Below are 26,718 nucleotides of genomic sequence, written 5' to 3' on the forward strand. Positions count from 1 at the left end.
GGAAAACGGCTGAACGGATTTCCACCACATTTTTCAGAAATACTCATTTGATGAGTTGTTCGAAATGATGAACATTTGACTTGATTATCTTTCAAAAAAAGAAAAAAGATTTTTTAATCGAATTTACAAATTTCCCGATAAGCAAGTGGTATATTATTTTGTTCCCTTTCTTTTTTATAAGGATCGCCCCGCGTCTACGTCTGTATAGATTATGGTGTACCTATACGAAACAGACACGCGTGCGTACGTACATACATACATACATACATACATACATACATACATACATATGCGACTCTGTGTGTGTGTGTGTGTGTGTGTGTGTGTGTGTGTTACTGGAGTATAAATACCTATAATGGTGATATTAAAAAAAAATTCATTTCAGTTAAAAACCATGAGTAAGCAACGCGTTGTAAGCCACACTATAATTTGCGAAAACATTTATCTGCGTTGCAAGGTATGCATCTCCCCTTCGTTGCCTTTTCTTTTTCCTTTCATTCTTTCATAAGTCAATGTTGTAGACTAGGTGTTTCTGATGAGTTAAATCTGTAATCTATTTGGAAATACCTTTACTCTACTCACGTTACAAATGATCTTGTTGCAATAATCGCACCCATTCCTCGTAAAGATCTCTGGTTTCATTCTTTTCATATTAAAATATATTTTCTTTCGAACCGAATGACTTAATGAGAAAACGTAATCAGTATTACTATTAGAAATGTTACGTCACTGAAGAGTGGGGCGCTAGGTTTGTTTATGCCATAACGACAAACTACTTGCCATCATTGCCTTCCTTTAATATAAGGTAGATCAGTTTTTCTTGTGGCAGAATGGGAAGAAATATTTAAAACGAAAGGCGTTAACCGTCTTAACTGACTAAATGAAAATAGCAAAAGAAAAAAAAATCATTGTTAATAAGTAATGATTATAGCGTTCTATTTTCGAATTATTGAGTTTTGCCAGTTCTGATTTGGATAGTGTTTGATTATTAATAATGAATTTCACGAGTATTCTGAAGTTCGTAAAATGTTCCGGATTTACAGTTCTTTCAAGGGAAGGATAATTCGATAGTGCACCGGCAGAATAATATGTATTGAGTCATTCGATCACTGCCTAAATTACGACAATTCGTCACACAGCCACGTAATACTCAACGAGTCAAACCTCCCGGATCCTAAAATGCTTCAAGTCAGATAACAGTTTGGATCTTCACTGGTTTTCCACCAACTATCCTTGACAGCTAAGAAAGCGAGTGAAATAATTCTTACTAGCGGGACCCATGAATATTTCACGGAATTAACGGTAAACTTATTGGTTTATTTCTGAAAAATTTATCCAAAAACCTGAAAGTGTAGCCTGTGTTGTATCTGTATGGAAAGATAGTCTCTCATCTACTACTCATTGAAAAATGAAAGAAATTGGAATACGATGATTGCTGAATGCACTTTATATATACACTTTATATACTTTATGCACAATTTTATAGAATTAATACACAGCACTCATAAAATAAATACTCTTATTTTTCCATTTTTCTATTAACAAAAAATAATCCCGTACATATGTAAGAACCTTTAGTAAAATTGCATATATCTGTCACGTAAATAAGAGTGAATATTTCACGGAATTGTAATTATGTGCCTGCAATTAAGTGATAGGAGGTATAAAAAAAAACTTAGTTCAATTTTAAAAAATACACTTTTCACAATCCAATCACCACCGCAGCCATCACCACTACCACCACCACCACCTCTACCATCATTATCTCTCACCACTCTCTCTCCCTCCTCTCTCCCCCTCTCTCTCCCTCTCTCTCCCCCTCTCTCTCTCCCTCCTCTCTCTCCCTCTTCTGTCTCTCCAATCTCTCTCTGCCTTTCTTTAACCTCACCATGAGAACATCACTCCTTTGCTAAAATTATATTTTTAACTCTCCTCCTCTATATCATCACTACCTTCAGCTAACGTCTTTTTTAACCATTTAATAAATAATACATTCCCTCACCTCACATCATGAACGCTTATCTCTCCCTTTTTTCTCTTTCTGTCTTTCTCTCTCTCCCTCTTTTTCTTTCTCCCTCTTTCTGTCTCACTCTTCACCTTATCCTCTTTTTCTCTCACCATTTTTCTTTCTCCTCTCTCTCCCTTACAACCATCACGTGAAAACGTTACAATTACATTCCCTCTACCTCACGCCATGGACGCTTCTCTCTCCCTCTTTTCTTTAATCAGTGAAAGCGTTACTGACGGGCTAAGTAACGGAATGACAAGCAGAATTATTATAAGATCTTTCTATAAATACTACAGTGTCACCCATCCACAAGAAAAGCAATCATTTTGATTCTTCCTAACTGTCGACCTATTGATGTCTGATGCAGCATTTCATAGGCAATGCAAACAGCAGTTTTCAGGCACCGTTTGTAATACCTTGATTCTCCTCTCTCCTCACTGTATCCAGTACGGTATAAACTAACTACCCAATCAGACAGTCATCTCTTGAATGACTTCTCGTAAAATTAGTGTAGATGGTGTCCTTTTTGACGCAGATCCCATCAAATTGCATCAAATCCAAACGATTGGTTGCTGTACCTAATCACTTCCTCTTGTACATTAACAACGTACTTTTTGTCATCTATACCAATGCTCAGTTCTCTATTATGCAGATGTTGTCACTCTTTACTCGACTTTAACCGTCCACGCAATGGCGTCATCTACTTGAAACCTTGACACTTGACATCAACCTAAACTGTTTCCATCAGCAGAGACGTCAAAAACGTTTTCAAACAAACATTAAAATTTCCTCCTTCAACAATGCACGACGCAAAGACACTTTCCTTACACACATCAAGGAAATAATCGTATTTCTATTCATAAACTACATGCAGTTCGAACATGTCAGCTCGGAACAACTGCCGAATCTTAACAGTTGTGATCAACCATAATGTGCAACTCCCATATCTAAGACTTTTTATCCAGATGAAAGCGATCCATCTACTGAATAATGATCCTATTACCAACATTTTCAATCCCACAGATGCAGCGTTTTCATTACTGTGTCTCATACCCACCTACGCGACAAAGATTTCTGCTCATCAGAGCCAGTTGGTTGCATACCAATACTAACCGCTTCCAGCCAAGCCTTCTGATGCAGCCACTCCTCACTTTCCCTCAACCTCTTTCTAGTACCAATTCTTTGTCTTCCCTTTCAACCACAATACTAAACACATATCAACTCTCTGGAACCCTCTACTCGCTCACTTTTTTCCAACAGTCGCTGAGTCATTGCTGTTTAATCTGACCACTGTCGTAAGGTTTTTAAGGGTTACAGGAAAATTTCTTCCTCCTAACAAAGACCAGTGAAAAAGAAAACTTTGCAGTGAAATAGAAAACTATTTAGTTGTATCTAAAGCACAAAGAGGTAGCGAATAACCACATTGTTCCATATCTTTCCTCCAATTATTGAATATGGTGAAGTCTTCTGTTGGCACCAGCATCTCATTGAGACATGTTGATATTTGTTATATGATTCTATAAGAATGTTAATGGTTTACTTGTCTCATTTGCTGTGTACTTGTATGAGTTCCTGCCGACTGGTCTTCAGTTGGAAAATTAGATGGGAAAGCAACAAATGGATATATAATTAGAGTAGAAGTTTACAACAAAGGAATCCGTAGAGATGAAATATTGAAGAATGGTAGTGTTGACATTATTCATAAATCTTATTGGAACGAATTGTAAGTACTTTCATATGTTGTTTTCATGTGCTTAAAGGTGAAGCTGCTTAAACATGAACAATTCAGAATAGACCATAATTCAGTTAAGTTTATAATAGATGCGACTGTGAAAAATTTCTCATTTGCATAGAAACCATATTTCGTTAATATACGAAACGAGCTTTGGTAAATATTGTCTACTTTCTATTAAAGATACATGTGTCTTCAATTTCTTTATTGCCCACAAGGAGCTAAACATAGAGGGGACAAACAAAGGGGTTAAATCGATTACATCGACCCCAGTGCGTAACTAGTACTTAATTTATCGACCCCGAAAGGATGAAAGGCAAAGTCGACCTCGGTGGAATTTGAACTCAGAACGTAACGGCAGACGAAATACCGCTAAGCATTTCACCCGGCACGCTAACGTTTCTGCCAGCTCACCGCCTTTGTTTCTTCGTTTCTCGCCTGAAATTTCTATGCTTACCATCTCCTGACTAACATCCAAGCTAAAAGAAGAACGCACTGTTCGTCGAAAGAAAACAAAAACCTGGTGATATTTCTTACCAGCTCTCGAAGAAAGGGGAAAATAATTTCATGAAATTAAGAGTTAATTCCATAAAACAATTTAACCTTCATGTTCGGTGTATGTGAACAGGGAATATGATAGCTGAGTATATGTTTTGGTTGTATTAGATCTAATCAGTTGATGAGGCCTAATAAGGTTAAAATATGTCCGTAGCTGCCTCCTTGCCTACAGACAAAAATCAGATTTTATTCCCTAGCACAAAAATTCAATTTTTTTGGAAGTCACCGATAATTATAAGTGGGATTTTGTTTCTTCCTACTAAAAAGTTATTTAGAATTCTTTGCATGTGTCAGTCAGTACATTATCATCTGCTTGAATTATCTAAATTCATGTCATCGGCCATTTGAGTTGTTTTCTTAACACATTCTTTGTAAGTGTAAAGTTTATCATTCATGTAGCAGATCTCCGAGAAGCAGCAACAGAGCCATTATGTGATCTGCTCATCAGCTGGAATATAGCAGCTAAATTTCCCACAGGCTAAATCTCACTTAACATCTTAAATAAGGAAACGCACATCGTATAATGCAGTCCTGGTTACATAGTTTGAAAACTAGATGTCATGATCAAAACAGATGAACAGACATCTTGATCGTAGGTCTGCTTGATCAGAGCCAACCTTAGGCTAAGCAACAGCAAGAAAGATTAAGAGTTACTCAATCGAAAAGGTTAATCGTTTTACTTTCTTCCCCTCTCATCCGTAAATTTACTAGTTAAACACAATTAATTTCACTTCTTCTATTCGAAAGAATCTTATTCAAAGAATTTAAGACTACAATCATCTTACCCAGATTTCTTATTCTCCTCACACAAATTTAGTACATAAACCGAAATCTCTATAATTTTAATGCTTCTATGAATCAGTCATTTCCTCCGTGTAAATCTTTACCAGAGCCTTCGGCTCAATCATTACACACTACAATCCTCCTTTATTTGACCTGTTGTATCAATCTCCCTGTTTATCGTTTCTTACCACACATTGTCTTTTATCCCTAACTTCACAGTAGGGAAGAAGCCCTTTATCTCACATGCGCTCCCATATTATAATCCCTGCTTTCTTTTGCATTCCAATATAAATTCCATATTTTTTAAGCTCAGTACTAACTACCAAGTTGAGTCAAACATTTTTTCGTATTTCAATCTTTAATTATTCAAACGAATTGCATACAAAATGTATTTATTCTTCAAAATATATCGCATCATATTCTATTGTCTGTTGTCCACGTTGTGCCAGAAACTCACCTCCATGCTCATACCATTTGACTGGTTTAGAAGTGAAATCTCCCTGCAACCGTTTTCAATCTCATGCTCGTTATCTAACGTCTGTACGCGCAGGAAATGATCCGTAGTTCATAATCTGATGGTGCATGGTCTGGACTGTAGCCAAGGTGAGGCAGTACTTCCAGCCTCTCATGTTCCTCGAGTTTATTCCTAGTTACACTGCCAGCGTGTGCTGAAGCATTGCTAAGTTGTAGGAATGCGCGTCTTCGATTGACCAATTCTGGATAGCGGGCTTTCAAAGCAGCATATACTCGCTGTAGTTATTGAGTATAAAGGCATGACCATCTGAGACAAGCTCAAAGTGCACCATCCTCTCGAAATTCTACCAAACACATAACGTGACCTGTTCAAGCCACCCTTATTTGACAATAGGCTCTGAAGCCTAACCGGAACAAAGCAACTGATTTCTCTTAGCATTCCAAAAATAAATCCATTTTTCATCCCCAGTTACAACTGGACGTTAAAAATGGGTGTCTCGGGAGATTTGCCAGCAGTTGTTTGCATAAGCCTAGTCATTGGTCAATTCAGGGGGAGCTTCTCAACAGCGTCCTTTCACAAAGTCGAGCTTATCGAAGTGACGATTGATGGTGCTTTGTGAAGGATCAAGTTCTGCGACAATGTACAAGTGCTTGTGTTTGTCTGTTGTTCAACCATTTCAAGTAAGGTCTCATAATAATTATTTCTAGTTTTTAGATACAAGTCCAGCAGCTCGGATTGGAGGAGTTATTCATATTTGACTTGTATTTTTGTTTATCAATACCAGAAGGATGAAAAGGAAAGATGATCTCTGTACGATTTGAACTCAACACATTAAACGCCGGAAAGCATATTGCAAGGTATATTCTCCGGCTACAAGCCACCTCGTCCCCTATTTCACTTTTATAATTATTTGTAGTCTTGAATCTGGACCAGAACATAAAGTACTGGAATAAATTTCGCAAGGCACTCTAACAATTCTGTCAATTCATAGTCCCGGTAAGCTACTATATTTATCGATCCTGACAGGATGAAAGACAAAGTTGATACACAGAGCGCCGAAGTAAGTGCTGTAAGAACTCTATTTGGTAAGCAAATGAATCTGTCAACTCACCGCCTTTAAAAAAGATTTGCCTTATTAAATTTACGTCGTTAAATACCTAAAAATTCTTTATAATACATACAGCCATCAAAACATAATCATTAAAATACATAACGGTTGAAAGCATAGTCACTGAAAACGAATTGTTCGAAAGACAAATTGATCGGACGCATTAGTCGAAAACAAATTGAAGGAAAGACATATTCGTTGTAAAATATATAAAAAAAAAAAAAACAGTATAAATATTTTGTAAAGAACTTATTACAATTTCAAAATGACGACAGTAATTTATAAAACGAAATATATTTTTCAATTTATTTTCAAGCTCTCTGGGGTTTGATTCAAAAGAAAATAAGTGTTTTCAAGGACGAGAACTCACTTATATACAAGATTGCATGTAACCAGTGCTTTATTATTATTATTATGCAATCGGTTTACCCCCATTCCCAAAATGAATGCAAATTTGATGTTGAGAGCGTTCATGATAACGGTTAACAAGCGAATGCAATTATTAAAACAGCTAGTGTATATATAACCTCCTAGAACGATATTTTGGCAGCTCTTAATCTTATAATGAGACAAAATTATAATTGTATTTGATTATAATCTTGATGCACAACATCGTATTTATTGAGTTAACATTTCATTACAAATAAATTTAATGTAAAGATATGAAGCAGGCGCAAGCTTGGCTGTATGCTTAAGAAGGTGCAGGCACGGCTGTGTGATTAAGGAGTTCTCTTCACAACTACGTGGTTTCGAGTTCAATTCCAGCGCACGACACTTTCAGCAAGTTAGTTCTTCTATAACTTCCAGTCGACCAATGCTTTGCGAGTGAATTCGATAGACAAAGCCTGTCGTATACATATTTTTTTGTGTACGTATTTTGTTTGTTCCTCCAGTGCTTGGCAACCAGAATTGATTTGTTTACGTCCCTGTAATTTAACGGTTCAGTAAAGAATAAAATAGAATATGTACAAGACTTTAAAAGCTCTAGGGTCGATTTGTTCAACTAAACTCTTCAATGCAGTGCCCCAACATGGCCGCAGTCCAATGACTGAAACAAATAAAACAATAAAATTATTGTATTTACAATTATAAATTGCTGCCACATTTCTTTTGAAAGATATTATTTTGACGATGTTCCCAACGAATATGTATGTAGCGTATGGCCACTGTGTTCACAACCTGGTATCGAAACCTCAGCCTGAAGTTTGCACTCAGAATTTGTGTGTCATCTGTCAAATTCGCCAACAAATGAGGTGAAATTGATTTCATTCAAGATAACCCACTTAACTCCATTGTTACTGATGCAGTTCTAACGCTTGGACAAGTCTAAATAGGAGTCGCCTCAAAAAGAATGTTCTCATTGCTCAGCAACTGTCAGAGAGGTAACGTTTCGTTCCTTCTTTTTCCCTCTCTCCCTCGGACGGTTAATTTAACAATTCACTTTCTGCCAGCAACATTTTGAGACTTAAATCCTCTTTCCTCCTACCCCTTAGTAATATGCATGCTAAAACTACAATGACAAGCGATTCTCCAGACTACCATTTGTAATCTGCTTCTCCAACTTGTTGCAGTTATGATAAACTTCGTAACGGTCAAATAAAAGTATGATAGTTATACAGTATATCATCTTCTGTCAGTTTATTTCGAACATCCTGAAATAACCAACTGTGCAACTCGCAGTTTTTCTTCAAACGCAGCCTTCTCAACTTGCTACACACAGCCATCATCTAACCATTACATTTAGTGACCGATATATATTCGGTAAATGTTTATGTGCAGACGGGTTTACGCTTTTGAGTCTGTGTGTGCTTGTGTCAAAACGATAACTTAGTTAATCGATAAAATATAGATAGATAAATTAAGCAGCAGGTTGAAATAAATATTAAGATCGCTATGTTCAATTAAAAACCTCCTCAACCCATCCGTAGTCGAATAAACAAAATCAGCAAAAGAATAAAGATTATTAATACACTCAAGACATATCGATTATTGTCTCAATTAGTAACATTGAATACATTTGAATTTTAAAATGTATTAAAGACATATCCTAAGCAAATTGATATTCAAGAAATAGCATATTAACATATTGAATTATTCTGCTTCTCACAGTATATATTCGCATGCTACGTTTTAACAGGAACAAAAAATGCTGCTTCAAAAAAAGCGATAGTTAGGGGTTTCATAACTTAAAGAGTTTTCCGAGGGTAAAAAAATTAAGTTTTTTTTTAATATTTAGGATAAGTGGATCTAATATTTTTCATTAATTATTCAAAGCCATCTTTATGGATTGTATGACGCAACACAAACTTGATTAAATAAGAGTCTGTGCGCAATGATTATGAATGTTTCATTTATTTCTTCCTTTTGCATAATTTCTCATTGTTTCACTGTTTTCGTCAAACTGGATGCTTTATTGTATTTAAATTACGATGTTTACTTTAATGTTTCAGTAAGTGTTTGAACCCTTGGGCGAAAAGGTCTAGAAAAACTTCGTCTTCATAGGCTGCTGCTTCATTATCTCGGACTATTAGAAAATGAAATTAATTCAGTTAAAAACTTGTCATTTACTAAAAGTGTAGAGATATACGTTGAAGGATCTCAGAAAAGAAACTGCCGTATGTCATTCTTTTACACCCTAAACGTTGCAATCAATGAAGAAATACTGACGTTCGTTCCAAGCATTGCTCAAACGTATTTTAGTAAATATATAATAAAAAAAACGTAGTACAAAACAAAAGAGTTCCAAAACAAGGGACATGCATAATATACATAGTGTTACAAATACGTGATACAGCAGGAAAGAAAAAAAAACAGGTTAAAAATATAATATAAAACAAAACCCCCACAAGTGGGTAGGAACTGACAACTATGAACGATCAAGCAAAGAACTCGCCCAACTTTATTAATCTGGGTGGTTGCTACCTTCTCTCGACTGCAATCTCCTGACAAAATTCAAGAATTTAGCCCATCATACGTAACATTTTCGTCCCGGACAGACACGACTGATGGTATTTCCGTACCGATATAGATTTTCTGAATTGGTTATGCCTTCCAGTGAGATAATCTTACTAGATCAGTGATTTGGTGAAATTGTCAATAATGTCATGGTTGAAACTCCACCCGATTAGACTAATTAATTAGCATTGATGCGTAAGATCTCCCAGGGATTGACGACACTTATATCCACGACTAACTATCTTTAGTATGTTGGTGTAAGCATTCCATCAAGTGCGTTATTCGACTGGTAGTAAATTATGAGTGTTTGATGTCTAACGCTTAATCTTGTCCTTTGTTTAACCCACTACTGTAACTCCGTGAAAGAAAAGATCTGTAAGAGAGCGTGCTTCAAAAACAGCGATTTACGTCTGCTCCCCGTACAGGAATTTCTGTAAATACCGCATATCTGCGTAATATTAGCCACGGTATAAGGAAAGTTAAAGAAGTAAAACCGGTGATCAAGCGATAATACATAATGGAAATGATACATGCGGTCGCCAATTCAACAACTTTCATAGCTAACTTCACCAACAACTTTAACAGCTACACACGACACTGTTTTCCTGGTGCCGAGTTGCAAACCCATGACTTATCCTGCTTAATCAATGCTCCTTCAGTATGGTGCTGACAACATCAAATTCCGATACATTCGACACCATTACGGTAACATAATGCACGCATGCTGGTACGACTCTCTTGCATAGAAACTAGAGCAACATGCCCCTCAAAACTTCCACTTTCTACCGTAGGAGCTCGAAAGTCCGTATATATTACTGGGAGGGTGAAAGAGGATACCTTTCATGGATCGTTCGTGTGATTTCACTTAGTTTGAGCTCAAAAATGCCGTTGTACAGGGAATTGAACCAACCCTTTAAAACTGTATATACGTACGATCTGAAACGCTTTCTGCAATTTGCTGAAGTTCACGTTAATGTATTAAGTATTCTGGTCGATATCTATCAGACAGTTACAAATTGCCTGGATAGAATTATGGGCACCTTGCACTACTTCTGCCTAAGCGCTAGGCCCACCCGGTCTAACCATGTGTAAAAGATACCATTCTAGCAATCTTTCCGTTTGCGCTTTGTAGAGGAATCCTTTTATTCCCGTCACCACAGCACAATATTCTTTTGACTTTCATTTCCACTCTTATGAGCTCAATCAACTTTACGTTGTCCTTACATACAAATATGAAGTTGATGAATGCGAGAGAGCATATCCCGCAATGAAATATCCCAGAATGTTTTTGTAGTATTCAAAAACCATTGCTAGTCACTTTCAATAATAATGGTTTCAACAGCACAACGGCAGCAGTTTTATAGGGGAAGGGACTAAGTCGATTAGATCAACCCCAGCGCTCAACTGCTACTTATTTTATCGACCCCGAAAGGATGAAAGGGAAAGTCGATCTCAGCGGAATTTGAACTGAGAAAGTAAAGAAGGACGAAATACCGCTAAGTATTTTGTCCGGCGTGCTAACGATTCTGCCAGCTCACAGCATTATTAATAATAATAATAATAATAATAATAATAATAATAATAATAATAATAATAATCTGCGAAAGACATGTACGTAATCGACATCGGAAAATTTACAAACTATAAAATATAAGTGGAACAAAACAGTAAGTACGTAAATTAATTCCACATACACTCGAATGTCTATACAATCCTATATACATTTCAATAGGACTACACATACACCCCAATGTTTACACACAAGTACATAAAACTTACAGGACACACATACACATATATGAAAACGTGTCACAAACGATGAAAAACAATAACAAAACAATTTTCTTCGAACTAATACAGAGTGAGCAATTCATAAGTTTAAAAATACTACAAAGAAACTAACTATGCTTGAGCATAAATCTGTCAACAACAAAATATACAGACGAATACAGATCTGTTAGCCTTAAGAAGCTACGTTACGAGCAATGTTCTCTTTTAGAGAACTCGGAGGCAGTTTTGTCTCAAAAAGTTAACGCTAAACAAACAGATCCTCCCCCTAATGTCAACGTCCAAGCTTGTCATGCCTCACGGATAACAAAGCAACATTCACACCGGATTCCGTCACCCGAGTTAACAAGGGCCGCATACCCCAGTGAGGAACTAGACTGGGTGCGAAAAATCAGCTACTGGTTCAAATCTTCCCGAAACACAGGAGCTGGAAGTAGCCCACAACCAGAATATTCCAGCAGATGGCCATCCATGCTCGTCATCAAATGACCAAAAGAAAAGAATGAAAACTAATCAAGGGGAGATAATAGAGAATTTCTTAAGGCCTTCTATCGTGGGATGTATTTCCTCATAAATAAATCTAATACTGAACAAACCTAACTAAACCGGAGAGATAAACACCTTCAAGTAAGACCCTACATAGACAGTAACAAACTTGCCAACGTCAATGGAAACATTATGAAAAAGAAATTAAAAACGGAATTAGAGATCGACCAAATTAAACAATCAACCAGAAATAAAAGGAAGAAAGTTACAGCTAAAGAAGATACTACAGAGGAAATAATTATAGACCAGCCCAGGTCTGAGGAAAATGCAGTAATAATAGAAAGAGTCAATGTAACCGATAAATAAAGTGAAATACTCTCTGAAACAGTCATAAACACCAAGGTAGATGAAAATCAAATAGATGAAGAAAGTCATACAGAAATTGATCCAACTGAAGCAGATGATCTAAAAAATCAAATCATGGTTGAATGGCTGAAAATTAAAGAAACCAGTATGAATGAACGTGACACTCTCTCAAATATTCGCAACTCTAACCAAAACCTGAAAGTAATTGGTAAAATCCGCCTTGCACTTAAGGATATAGTTTCAGCTAATGATGTTTATACTGCAGATCTCAATCATCTGTGCTGTGCATACGCGAAAGTTTCAACGATTTTATATGGTGAAAAGATTAGAAAACGACAACATTCTCACAAAAAGCCTATTTGGCAAAAGTGTATTTAGCACCAAACTCAGTTACTTAAGTCTGACATAGAATGTTTTTAAAAAACTTAAGCTTGACAAGAATTTCAAACCAACAAAAATCCGAAAATTAAAGAAAAAGTATAGTATGAAAACCATACTTGATATCGATACCACCATAGAAACTATCAAGGAAAAGGTATGTGGTATGTGCTAAAGTTGCCCGCATATCAAGGTATGAAAAGCGCGATAGGTTCTTCAAGGACAACAACATGTTCAAAAGTGATCCAAAAACGTTTTACAGGAAGAAAGGGAAAATACCAGTTTCAGTATAGTCTGTCCAATCAAAAGAAGAAGTGCAGGAATTTTGGAATAAAATTTGGGCAAAAGTAAAAACGCACATGAAAAGGACCTTTGGACTGATAGAATATCTACTGATTTAGACTTAGCAGAGCAAAAGTGGGAAGGTATCAAGGTAGAGAATGTAAGATCTGCTCTCAGGAAATCAAGCAAATAGACGTTTCCAGGAAAGATACAATTCTTAACTTCTGGTTGAATCCCTTCACAGAGTCATGAACTGATAACAAAACTTTACAACAATGTTTTGCAACAACCTGGTATGATTCCTTCTTGGCTAGTTAATGGTGTTACATCTCTACTTTCAAAAAATGAAGAAACAAATGAATTTAAAAATTATAGGCCTATAACCTGCTTAACAGTAATATATAAAATACTTATATCTATCTTGACTGAATATACCTATAGTTTTTTATAGAAAGTGGCATCTTCTCTAATGAGCAAAAAGGATGTAAGCGTGGGCCCTGTGGTTGTAAAGATCAGCTACTCATCAATAACATGATCTTGGAATATTGTCACACACAACACAAGAACTTGTCGATAGCCTGAATAGACTATAAAAATGCTTTTGATAGTCTACTACATAGCTGGACTACGAAATGTCTGGAAATTTATACAATAGCACCTACACTGCGAAACTCCTTATCTGTAAGTATGAGATCGTGGAGAACCACACTGACTTTGAACAGTGACTATGAATTTCTTAATGCAGGAGATATAAGAATTTCATGTGGCATTTTCCAATGTGACTGTCTGTCACCACTCCTCTTTTGTCTAGCCGTCATACCTCTCTCGAAATTGCTCGATGCTGTACAATATGGCTATAAAATCTTTGATGAAAATATAAATCATCTCTTTTACATAGACGATTTAAAACTCTGCAAAAAATGACCTACAACAACGGGACTTACTAGCAATTATTAAACAGTTCAGTGATGACGTCAGGATGGACTTTGGCCTCGATGAATATGCAAAAGCTACATTTATCAGAGTAAAAATGATAGAAACATCCAACATTAATCTTGACCAATAGAATTTCATAAAGGAGTGAGAGCCAGCGTATAGCTACAAATACATAGCGGTCTTTGAAGGTGATGGAATCAAACACTCATTGATGAGAGAAAAGATCAGAAAAGAATATTATCGCAGAGTAAGGCAATACTCAAGACAGAACTGAATGCAAGAAACGGGATCTAAGTGATCAATACTTTGGCTATACTGGTCGTGACTTACAGTTTCAATTACTGAAATATGTAATCTTGACAGAAAAATACGAAAATTGTCGACAACGCATAAAATGCCCCACTCTAAGGTAGAGATAGAGGACGACTTTACCTGCCAAGAAAAGAAGGTGGCCGTGGACACTTACAACTGGAATCAACAATGAAGATTGCCACAATTGGCCTAAACACCCACCTGAAAAACTGATGACTGGATGTTAAAACTTATCTTAAAGCATGAAAACTGGAAAACATCATACTCCGTAAGAAAACAGGCAAAGAAATATCTAAGTGAATTCCAAATACAACAAATTCCGGAATTAGACATACTGGAAACAAGCACAGAAAAAGCTAAGCGTAACTCGTGCTAAAACTGCTGCCTTGTATATTCTTACTGATAAATGGCAAGAAAAACCTCTCAATGGCAAATACCCAACGAGAGCTAATAACGCCGATGTTGACAAAGCCCTTACACATCAGTTGTTAATGTCTTCTGGCTTAAAATCATAAACAGAAGGATTTATCATAGCAGCCCAAGATCAATGCCTATCCTACAAGGAGCTACTAGGTCAAACATATTAAAGAACGGCAGTAGCCCAACATGTTATGTATGTAAACAACAAAATGAAACCATCGAGCATGTTGTCCTCATGTACAGTCTTCTTGCGCCCACAGAGTATCTCAACAAGCATGATAGAGCAGCACAGTATATTCACTGGATAATTTGCAAAGACTTGGACCTGCTCAATGATAAAACCTGGTGGGAACACAAACCACCGCCAGTGCTTGAAAATGACCACATCTCACTCCTCTGGAACTTCACCGTTCAAACTGACAAAAAGATAGATGCTAATAAGCCAGATACTATACTGAAGGACTTCAAACAAGAATCCTCCCTCCTCATCGATATGACTGTTCCAATTGACATGAATGTATCTGTCAAGACCTACCAAAAATTGAGCAAGTATAAAGATCTTGAAATAGAAATTGGCAAAATGTGGAATCTCAAAACTAATTCAATACCTGTTACCATAGGTGCCCTAGGAATGATAGCAAAAGGGGCTGATTGCTACCTAGCTCAGAAAACCAGGAAATCCCAAAATGGAAGAAATTTTTTTTAATAGTGCTCCTGGGAGCTGCCTATATCCTACGAAAAATGTTATCTATATAATCCCAAATTTTAAAACAAACTTATCATTTTCTTATGTTTTCTTAGACCTTCTCTTGAACAATACCCATCATAACACCAGCTTGAACTTCTAACTTGTTGTCTCGTGAGGTATCTGGGTGACACTTGGAGTCAACTTCTACAAATGCACAGCAAAAGTCAAACCTATAATAATAATAATAATAATAATAATAATAATAATAATAGTAATAATAATGATGATAATAATAATAATTATCATAATAATACCAAAAACATATAATGAAAAGAAATATAACAAGTAACTGCAGAATATGTGGAGGTAGACAAGAAAAAATAAATCATATTATCTCTGGCTGCCCAGTCCTTTGCTAAGAAGGAATATATCCACAGACACGACAGAGCTGGGACCTACATACACTGGAAGCTATGCCAACACTATGGAATAACAACAGAAAAAAGATGGTATAGACACACGACAGAAAAGTCACAGAAAACGAGAAAGCAACCATACTCTGGGATATGCCAATACACACAGATAGAGAAATTAAGGCCAATAGGCCAGATATAGTTGTCAGAGATCATGAAGGAAAAAAATGCTTTCTAATTGATGTATCAATACCAGCAGATGACAACGTTTCTCTAAAAGAAATGGAAAAACTTTCAAAATACAAAGACCTGGAAATAGAGGTAACTCGAATGTGGAATCTAAAAACAGAAACAATTCCTATCATAGTAATAGGTATGATAAAAAAAATATTCAGACAAATACATAACAAAAACATCAGGACTTACAAGTATATATAACATACAGAAAATTGCACTACTGGGCACTGCACATATCCTACGCAAAACACTTTCAATACAGTAACCATAAGAGCATCAGAGCAAACCACAGCACATACCCAAGGCACACAGAGCTGCGCTCGGTAGTGAAGTGAAAGCATGCTATAAAAATAAAACTACTGAATAATAATAATAATAATAATAATAATAATAATAATAATAATAATAATAATAATAATAATAATAATAATAATAATAATAATAATGATGTTTATTAATTGACATGAGTATTCCTTACGATGATCATAATATAGCGGTGAAAGAATTTGACAAGATCAGTAAATATAAAGACTTGCTAATAGAAATTGAAAAAATGTGGCACCTCAAGGCGACTACTGTACCAGTGACTGTAGGATTTCTAGGAATGATAAAAAAAAAAGGTACTGAAACCTATTTGAAAATGATACCAGGCTTACCATCCCTACAGGAAGTGCAAAAAATCGTGTTAACTGGAACGATTCATGTACTGAGAAGAGCATTATCGCTGTGAAAACAACATCCATTCATGAATTTATTTATTTATTAATTTTTTTCTAAATACATATTTTACCTGTGAATTTGCGTGTGTAAACTGGGAATGCATACAATGAGTTTCTCTGCCCTAGGTTTACGGAAAACACTCGGCGAGAAATGGAAGAAAATTTGAAGAAAAGAAAAAAAACAACAACAACATAATAATAATAATAATAATTATAATAATAATAATAATAATGATAATAATAATAATAATAATAATAATAATAATAATAATAATATGCCGTGATGCAGTACTAGGCAGTGGCTCTCATTACTTTTAATTTTAACTGATTGTAAGTGTTACGAATATTGTTTTGTCATGGTATAAAAGATGGGCTACAGCAAATATTCTGCTTAATACCACAGATTTTCTTGTCAGTTGCTTGACTATAACCAGTTGAGTATGTCTTTTAGTGGTTAACAATATGTGCATCTCTGCTCATTAGCAGAAATAGAGGGGGAGCTTCATAGCCATGTGTTGAGAGGAATTCTTTGGATTTTGAATAATTCACCTCCGTAAACATGGATAATTCTTTATCATCCTTAAAACAACCTTTATTCAGGGACCCTTTTGAGCGGGATGGGCTACTCGACTTGAAGAAATTTCTAACTGGGCCCCATTTGCAAGCTCATGCACTATTTCCCTTGATATAAGATCACTATGTCGCGCACATATGGTTGCGATACATGTGCCTGGTGTAACTTTATCAGACGTGCAGTCATGATGGGTATACTGGGCTTCGTGTATTTTACCGCGGTGTCACTTTGATGACTTGCGCTGTTCTCTCACTCAACAACAACAACAACAACAATGATAATAATAGTAATAATAATAATAATCTTTATTGTCGATTTAGAATAAAGGACTGAAGCAAAAACGCCGTACAACATGAAAAACAGGTTAAAAAATTAACAAACAAGCGAAGTCATCCGCCCACAAATCTTAAGGAATCTAGTTTAGACACAGAAAAATAACTAAAATATGTACCAAATTGAGAAAATTTTTACTTGTCTAAATATTGGTAGTCGCCATAAATAACTAAAATGGTACGTTACTCAATGGCATATGTAAATGGGAAAACACTAAAACTAATCAACAGAAAAGTAACTCGTGTTATCAAAAGTACTATGAGTAGACACAAAGATGAATTGTCAACTCAAGGTTTTCATGTTGGTTTTATGTGAAAAGAATTTTGCACTCTCTGACACTGTGATTGATACAATTTACATATGTTAAATGTAATATTTCTAAATACACATACTAATATGCATTCAGTAATATCCACATTCGTATATACACTTAGGTGTGTCTATATGTTAGAAGTATATATCTCTGTATATTTATGCTTAAACCCATAGCCGTCACTCACAAACCTGTACGACCTGGTAGCATGTATCATATTTTCGTTGATCTAAGATGACTATGTAAGCGTGAACACACACACACACACATACTCACCAGCCCTTCCACCACTTGTACTCCCGGAACATCTAGGATACGGCAGCTAGAGGGATAAAGTGCTCCACCACAATAAGCTGTTACTCATTTTCAGCTGAGTAAAATGGACAAACGTGAAATGAAGACCCATGCTCAAGGTTACTAGGTGAACTGGTCCAGGCACCGGTCCCACGACTGCATGATCGAGAGCCCACACTCAGACTGGGGTAATGAAATGAAATTAAATTAAATAGGACGAGTAACCTTAAAGTTTTCAAATACTTCGAGGGTTTCTCAGTCAATATTTTTCACCCAGCAAGATGTGATAAAACGCCATCTAATGAGGATCGAAACACCTACGAATCGGCCCCGGTACTTCTTTTCTGATTGCATCCTGCGGGAAGGATTCAAATGACTGGCTTTCTTTTCCTTGGATCTTCCGAATTCAAACATAAACTTTCCCGATTTTGGGCGAACCGAAAAATCTTGTAAATTTTCCAAGGCAGTTGTCTATTAGCTATTGATAGATGGATCCTCCAGATTTTTATCAAGAGTCCTTCACTTTAATTTTTTAATGTCCGGTTCTTTATTTCCATCCGAATCGGCACAGTATTTTATGGTCCTGTTTTAGATTTTCTTGCTTCTTATTTTAGCCTCTTATTGTGCATTGTTAGAACTCTGAGTTTCAGATATTGTAGGGTACTTATGCACTCTTGTGTGGATGACTTCTGGCATTGTCCTTGTTCAAATCGAAACAACATTGGATTATTACATTTCTTTTATACATTAGCACTATACCCAACATACATGATCGCTGCAAAACAGTGAATACATTTTCGAATGTATAGATATTTGTGACAGACAGGATAAAAAAGATTGAAAGAGAGCAAATCATAGAAAGAAAACACTGAAAATAAATTGAAACCGATGTACATACGAAGACGACCTACTACAAACCAGTGAAAGTATTGCAGTGGAACCCAGTAATTAGAAACACATGACTCTACAAAATAAGAAAGTAATACAAGATAGACGGTCACACATACAGTAAATGCGCACTAAAAGCTATGAAAATGCTACAGAATCTCTCATACAAAAATAAGCAAGCTACTACGGTAAATCAAAGAACCATCAACTCTAAAAAGAACTAAAATCTAAAATTATGATGAGGACTATAGAAATTACCGTGAAAATATCCATGCAACTACAGCATTTCAACAGAAGTAAATTCTCTTCTACACACTTTTCAAATAGAATAAAGACATATCCCTGCAAATCCTCAATATTAAATATTCAGAAGAACCTAATTTACACGGAAGAAGAAAATAATTGATGAACTGAGATCAACTTCAATCTCCAAGCTACATTCATACAACTCAAGTTGTTCCCCAAGCAGTTCTACTGTTATTCAGAGACCGGATTTTTCACACAGTCTTTTCCATCCCTCTGCGTTCCGAACTTTCATTGAACATTCTGGTGTCTTCATATCAGTCTACATCCCAGTATCATTAAGTCAATCTCTTTTTGGTCGCCCTCTTCTCATTTTACACCCTATTTTTCCAAACATGATGATATCTCCATGTGACCCAGTCAGTCCACAAAAGAATTGCAATTTTCTTCGTTTTACTGTTTTTATGAGTCCTTTCTCTTCTTCCTAACCAACGAACAAAGATCTGCCAAGGCTGACCGGTTGGTCCAGTAGTCCTTCCACGTAATGTCAGGATTCCTGGTTTGAATACTAATAATTTCATCTCAATGTACAAGCATCCCAACGGGAAAAGTATCAGATCCTTGTTCTATCTGTGGAAACAACATAGCAACAGGCTGAATGACCTGATCTGTTCAAGAGCTAATTTAGAATTCTGGATTAGCCCACAGATCTTTGACCACAAAGTCCCTAAATCAAAGCTAATTAATTCATTAAAACAACAATATAAATACACCATTTATTACTTACCTAATTAAATAATAATGAAGAAATATTTACCTAGACCTGGTTTTCATTGTTATTGCATATTAACCCTTTTAAGACGGTTGACGTAAATTTACGCACGCAATGTACGTGCTTTAAATCGGTCGACGTAATTATAGGCCGCCTAACTTGGAACCCGACGCCTGAGTAGTATCGGTCCACCTGCCAACTGATAGGCCGATTAGGTGTTTCATGTAAATATTTACAACTTGATAAGCTGGTCCTGCCATTCCGGTCAACTTCGTCGTCATGTCCTATTTCGTCGAAGATACGGTCGTCGCGTCCAGCCACTGCAACTCTTTCAACTTCGTCGTCGCGTCCTGTTTCGTCGAATTTACGGTCGTCGTAAAGCTACATCAAGATCCACCAGCTACACCAAGCTACACCAAGCTACACCAGTTGTTTCTTCCAGTTCGGACGATGACTCGGAGAGTGAGTATTTTCCTAGTTCAGAATCAGATGATTCCGATAGCGATGATGATGTTCCGGTGAATCAAAGGTACAGGCGGGCAGCAGTGAATGGCGCTGGACAACCGAATGCTGTGTAGCGAGCTAGAAACAATTTCGTCCCACAGCATGAGTTTACTGATACGCCCGGCATAAAAGCAAAACTTTGAACATGGAAGTTCGCCATGGGAAATCTTTCACGAGTTTTTGACGGATGATATGTTCCAATATATAGCGGACAAAACGAATGACTATGCTGAAAACCATCCCCAGTGTGTTAGACCCGGGCATGGCGGTGACTGGTTTCCAACCACAGGGGACAAAATCAAAGTTCTGCTTGTCCTGATGATACTGATGGGCATCGTGAAGAAACCGACCCTGGCGTCATATTGAAATCTGGATCCAGCTACGTTGACACCTTTCTTTCCGGAAACGTTGCCACGTTATCGATTTTTGGCGCTTTTTCGAAATCTACATTTCAACTCAGGCGAGAACCAGGATGATAGGCTGCACAAACACGTCCTATCGTTGACGAAATGGTTGAAAATTTCAGAACGGTGTATGTCCCCACACAGGACATTTGTACGGACGAGAGTTTGTGGAAATTCAAGGGAAGGCTCCGATTCAAACAATGCAACCCAACTAAACGTGCCCCCTTTGGAGTCAAAGTTTATAAAGTATGCCAGTCAACAGGCAGAGCCTGCGGGTACACGTGGAATTACAAAATCTACACTGGTCAGGATAGATTGGATCTTCCAGCGTCAAATGATGTCATGTTGTCAATGACTGAAAACTTGTTTGACAAAGGCTACAATATTTATATGGGAAAGTGGTTTTCCAGTCCAGACCTCTTCCTGCAGCTGCAGGCGAGGAGGACTAATTAATGCCTGTGGGACTTTGAGGACGAACAGGAAAAACATGCCGCTTGATTTTTACAAGATAAAACTTCGAAAGGGAGAAACAGCGTACCGATGTACTAATAGTGGCATTCTCGCTCTAGTGTGGCGTGACAAGAAAAACGTCTGCATGCTATCCACAATGCATTGTGCAAGCATGAAGGACATTTGGAAACAAGATGCGGACAGTAATGCCATAATGAAACCGAGTGTAGTTGTTTCATACAATGAAGGGATGGGCGGGGTCGATCGCTCAGATCAGCTGGCGACGACACACTAATCGGTGAGAAAATTTGTGAAATGGTACAAAAAGATGTTCTTGTATATAGTTGACATGTGTGTCGTGAACTCACATTTGATTTGGTAGATGCTTGGCGGTGTGGGGAATGTATTAACATTCGGGAATCTATTGTTACGTGAAATGATAGAAGCATCAGACCTGCCAAAGTACAGAACGCGTAGACGTCCCCCCGCCGGACTCTCTCCTCACCGCATAGTGAGAAGTGGACATTTTCTACGACTGTTTCCCCCCACCGCCAAAAAGACAATTGCTTCAACGAGATGCCCAGTATGTAAAGCAAAAGGAAAACGTAAGGAAACTAGATACCATTGTTCACAATGTGATATGCCACTATGTGTGGTACCCTGTTTTGAACTCTACCACACTAAAGTCAATTTTTTAATTCATGTAATTGTAAATACATGAAGTTAATCTAATTTGTGCTGTCGAGTGATCTTATTCAGGAATAAAACCGCATGAACGTCCTGCACAGGGATATAGTTTAGGTAAATAAAAAGTACTTGCACTAAAGCGGTTGGCATAAATATACGCCGAACGCTATTTCGCACAGAGTGCTGACCTCAATCGGCGCGATACCCGTTGCCGCGCGCAGACAACCGAATGAATCACCACCGTAAACTGGTTAAAACGGTTGATGTAAATATACGCCGAACCATTGTCGTGCGCTAATTGCTGATCTCAGCTGAGATGATTACACTCAATGCAACGTAGTTGCTTGATAAAACAAAAAAACGTTGCCATGAAGTTAATGTATAGAATCGGAAAATAAAATTACTATAGTATAATTAATGACTTTAAATTAATAAACAAAATTAAGAACTATTTGTCGATAAATTCTGGGAGGAAATTCGGTCAGAATAATAGCAAAATTTTTTCAACAAAAACATATTCAAACATTTTGGGCGAAGCCCTTCACATTCTTCCTATCATTCAGCAGACACGACTGACATAGTGCCTGGTCAACGGCAATTTAGTGTGACCGCGTTAATGAGTTAATAGTGCGACCAGTAATCTCCAGGCATAAAGAATGATATGTTCCTCGTTGGACTGTAAAATTTTGTCTTTACCCTTTATACACAAGCAAGTAGAGTTGTAGATTTTGATGACTTTTGTGGGAAGGAAATGTACAAAATCTGATGGCATGGGTCCAGATGTCTGACATCTTGAAAACTATAAAAACAATAGAATACCACACTTTCATAAATCAGCATGAAATTTTTCATGTCTACTTTTATTTAGTATCTTAATCTAGTATCTTTCTTAGAGTTGAAGCTACTAAACAGTGTAGAAACCAACAAAACTAAGAAAACGACGGTGAAAAGAATAAAGCAGAGGCGGAGAAATAAACGGAAAAAATATTGAAAGAAAACAAAATTCGACAAAAATTCATACTTCTGAGAATGTTCTATTATCTGCAAAATGATTAACGCACAAAAATAATTTCATATATTGGCCCAAGGCCATATATTTACGGAGGATGAAGCGTAATATAACATAATATCTATTGGGAGGTTGAAAAGCAATGCCTATCTGACCGGCTTTGAACTCATAACGTAAGGAGTCGTAACTAAATACTGCTATTCATCTAAGTACAGGATTATACTGTTTCTGTCACTCCTCTGTATATCGGAAGCAAAAATCATCCTTGATTCAAATCAGTATCAGTTTCATAGAAGCATATGAAAACATTATATTCAGAGCTATGTACCAGCCATTGAAAAATTTTTATATTTAGAAACAAAATTCATTTATCATTTTAGTTGAGGGGAATTATTCTGGAATCAAATGAGTAATAAACATCAGCAACAGGATTTTATTACTAATGCACCACATTTATTTCTTTTATTAACATTCTATATCTCATACGAATGAACTTAAAAGCCATTAATATTACTTTTCAAATACATAAAAAAATATTTTAGTTTACCAGGACACTTTAGGGACCACCTTTCGATCTGTTGTATCCCTTTATAGCCTGTGTCGTTTCATATGTCAACACCTGTGAAGAGAAGCAACAAATGCTTATTTACCCTGAATGTAATCACCTGCCGGTACCAACGAGCGGTCTCATTTCCAAATTTATCCCTTTTCTCTCTCACAACTTCCTACTTATATATTTTTTCTACTTTTACAAGCCTTGATGCTTATTAACAGTCCCACATTTGTGCATATATACCAGTCTGTGCAAACAGTAACGTGTCTGTTTAAATCTAAATAAATCTACATTTTGCCTCTCCATTGCAACCTATCAACGCTACAGTATCGTTGGTATTCCTTCAATTACCCTCAAGAAAGCGAACTCCAGAGCTAGTTCCTATCTTTACCAAAGGGTTACATTTTGTCGCCGCACTTTTCCTTTCATATATCCATGAACTACTTACTGTCCCCTCCTACAACACCCCTGTTCTACACAGTTGATAATTCCACAATCCTGATTTTTACACTATGTCACGCGGAATCTGCAACGAATCTATGAAAATATATTTCGAATGAAGCCATGACAAGCCGCACCTTTATCAACACGAGTCAATAACTTCATATATCAAGAAAACACAATTGCACCTAATCACCTTAGGCGCACAGTTAAAACTCTCAAGGTCGCTACAAATAATACGTTCCACTTTAATAGTAAATACACAACCTCAACAATCGGAGACTGCACCACAAAGGCTAGCCTTTCTTTTCATATTCTTAAAATAATCCATACCTAACATCTACTTACCCTTGCAGCAAATCTCTCCTTGAAATCGGTCCTGCAGCATTTCTGCTTAGATTTAGATTCGTGGTTTAGCTAACGATACCATATTTGGTTATTTTATAACAGCAATCATTAATTTGCTTAACAGGTAAGTAGCAAAACTACCAACATTTGTTAATGACAATCACATCTTTTGGCTGGTGTGATAAAGCCTGTTTTAGTTTTCATCGCGAAATGCAGACAGAAAGTTCCGAAACATTTAACCATTTTCGTTATAAGTTTAGATTGTGAAACTCACTGGAGGTGTCTTAACTACGGCCAAAGGTTTGCCTTGCGGCTTAATGTTAAAAAGCTTTAAAAAAAGAGTATCAAGATATTTTTAAAGGCGTATTCTTTGTTTGTCTCTTTATGAAAGAGAATATGCCTTTTCTTTTATTCTTTTATTTTGTTTCAATCATAGGGCTGCCACCATGTTGGGGCATCGCCTAGAAGACTTTAGTCGAGCAAATCGACTCTAGTATAATTTTGAAGGAACTACTCAGTTATGGAGGCATAAACAAACCCTCACTGGTTGTTAAGCGGATGGGAAACACACACACTCACGGTTTTATATTTATATATATATATATATATATATATATATATATATATATAGGACAGACTTTCACATAGTTTCTATCTACCAAATTCACTCAATAGGCATTAGTCGGCCTTGGACAATAATAGAGGACACTTTCGTAAAGTTCTACGTCTTGGGATTCAACTCGAAACCACGTGATTGCGAAGCTAACTTCTTAACCGCACAGCCACGACTGCACCTAAAACTATCGCCTGACTGAACTTTTGTCCCAGACATTGTAACAGCTTTCTGATACTAAAATAACTAGAATATGTTGACTTAAGAAAATACCATTATTTTCTTCATCTTTCAACGCAGCCTTCCAATGACAAGCCTTCTTCGCCAATATCTATTATATGTTATAACTGGTGAGCCCGACTCTAACACAACAATACCAACAAACTTTTTTATTCTCATATTAATCCATAAATAGGGAATATTCCGTTCTGATTTTAGTCCACAAATGATTCCTAAGTTATATTCGGTAACCAGTAAAGAAATTGATATAAACATCACTTTATATTTGCTAATTCAACAAGCATTATCTCGTACACGAACTGGTGAAGCAACGATCAGCGATTTCCAAACTGGAATAGATGCAACTTTTTCAATGACACAATACAAACATATGCACGTCCTTCTCCGTTAATTTTCCGAGAACTGAACTGGCGGACAATGAAAGCCTAATAAGGACACAAACATATTAACATATAGACTCATACACCCATTCATACATACATATTTACATACGTACATACATAATTCTTTCTTTCTCTCTTGTTCCCCAATCTCTTTCTCTCTCTCTCTCTCTCTCTTTCTCTCTCTACACACACGCGCATATATAGGAAACTGAACGAATCTCGTCGTGTAGGTGTGTGTGTGTGTGTATGTGTGTCAGCCACGCGTTCCCAGCCTGCAATATGAAGTGTGATGACGTCATCAATCTGACTAAGTGTTTTGTTATTAGGTGTGGTTCAAAATTATAGTCATGCACTCAGCTTGTCACTGACGGATGGTTTTCCTTGGCATCTCATTGGTCATTAAATCAACTTCTGGTTCAAAATATTCGAATTAAATCCTGAAATGTCTTTCTTCTACTGAAGAACCTATATACATTCTTTTATAAAAAGCTATGTAGAAATGCATACATACATAAATACATACATACATACATACATACATACATACATATATATATATATATATATATATATATATGGGAGAATGTACGAAAAAACAACAACAGACGAGGACAGGTGGTGTAAATAACAAAAGGATGTATTAGTATGACGCTCGGGAATACGGAAAGTCTTTGACGTTTCGAGCTACGCTCTTCAACAGAAAGAATATGGAGACAAGGAGAAAAACACGGAGAAAAAAAGTTGAATAGTGTTCAGTCAACGGTCAATCATAGTAATGGCTAATCATAGTAATGGCTGACCGGAAGTTAGAAATTTTTTTCAGGAGAGCTAAGAAAAGGGGGAGATAACAAAGGGGGAGAAAAAACGGTGATCGAAGAACGAGGGGCTGTGTGTGTGGGAGATAGAATGCTGGTGATCTTGACGTATGTAGTGTGAAAATGGGAAGGGGAGAGAGGAGTTGGTCAGTTGTAGTGTGTGCGTGGTGTGATGCGAGGGTGTTGGTGTAATGTGATGTGAGGGTGTTG

This window comes from Octopus bimaculoides, chromosome 1, assembly GCF_001194135.2.
Source record: "Octopus bimaculoides isolate UCB-OBI-ISO-001 chromosome 1, ASM119413v2, whole genome shotgun sequence".
NCBI lineage: Eukaryota > Metazoa > Mollusca > Cephalopoda > Octopoda > Octopodidae > Octopus > Octopus bimaculoides.